We start from the raw sequence: 1,385 nt of genomic DNA, 5'->3' as shown, positions 1-1,385 counted from the left end.
ACTGGCTGGGGCTGCTGCTTCTGGATGGCAGAGGGGTGACGGCTTTGCCTCCAACTGCACGGGGCCTTCTCCCAGAGCCAGGCATAGAGTCAGGCTTTCCTCAGTCTTAGTCCCGTGCTGATCCTTCATCCCCCTTCGCTCCAAGGGGAGGACAAGCGAGGGGGGCTCTTATCTCCAAAAACTTTGATCCCTCCGCCCGCCTTCCCATGAAGCCCCCGAAGCCCCGAGCTATTGCGCCAGGAGACGCCCTCCAAGAAGACTTTCCCAAAGCAGCAATTTATCTTTTATTATCCATGGGCCAGGGAGACGCGAACTCTCGCAGGGGGACCGGCTAATCACCGGCAGAGATAGAGGCAGCCCCGTCCCGATAGCAGCATGGCGGCGAGGGGCTGATAAACCGGCAGCGGCTGGAGGGGGTCTCCAGCGGCCGAGCTCCTGCTCGGAAAGCAACAGCGCCTCATTATCGGAAAGTTTTTGTTTAATAATCCAGGGTAATAAAATGCACCTCTGGAGGGCTTTGCCCAGATAAAGGAATGTAAATCGGTGATAAAGAGTTTTGAATTTAGCTACCACAAAGAACGTGTTAAAGCCCTTTGTTCCCCCAGCCTCCGCCGGTGACCTTGGCCGTGGCTGTGCCAGCGGCTGGGGCCGGAGCCGCTCCCGCACCCTGGCGGGGGGCTGGAGGGAGGGATCCCAGAAGGAAGGACCCCAGGCCTTGCTGGGGAATGGGGGCGTCCCAAGGAGCTGGGGTGGGCCATGCGTTGGGGGTGCAGGCAGACATCTTCCAGGGCAATGCCATTTTTCCAGTGGCAGCAGGGCCAGAGCTTTGGGCAAGGGCTGGGGGAAAGCCCCTGCGCCCTCCAGCTGGGTGCACCCAAATCCCAGAGGTGCTGGAGCAGGAGCAGGAGCAGGGCCTCATCCAGGGAGGGGAATACAGAGCCCGAGCCCAGCAGCTTGCTGTAGCTGCTGTTAAAAAAAAAAGGAGTGAACAACAAAAAAAAAACCCTGGTCTGGTCCTAGATTGTATGTGTAGTTTAGAAACTGATGTTATGCAAATCAGTTAGCGTCAGAAGCTAATCACTTTGAAAGGTCAAAACTCACATTCATAATCGGACTAAACAAAAAGCTAATTAGAGGCCTTTTGTGTGCCTAAATGAGGCCAGAGAATTCCCCCTGTTCCCAGGGGTGAGTGATGCTCAGGAGGGCTCTTGGCAGGATTATTTCTTCCGCGAGGTATTTACCAGTAAAACCCTCTTGCCGAAGGAATGGAAATAATGATACAGAAATGGCACCCGACCCGCCGCGTGTATTAGCGTAACATTAAACTGCCATTACAGACTGAAGCATAAACGCCAGAGAGGCCAGAGCTGGCGCGTGATGCTGCA

Source organism: Egretta garzetta, unplaced genomic scaffold (genome assembly GCF_000687185.1).
Source record: "Egretta garzetta isolate BGI_Z169 unplaced genomic scaffold, ASM68718v1 scaffold296, whole genome shotgun sequence".
Classification (NCBI taxonomy): domain Eukaryota; kingdom Metazoa; phylum Chordata; class Aves; order Pelecaniformes; family Ardeidae; genus Egretta; species Egretta garzetta.
This window is presented reverse-complemented; position numbering follows the sequence as displayed.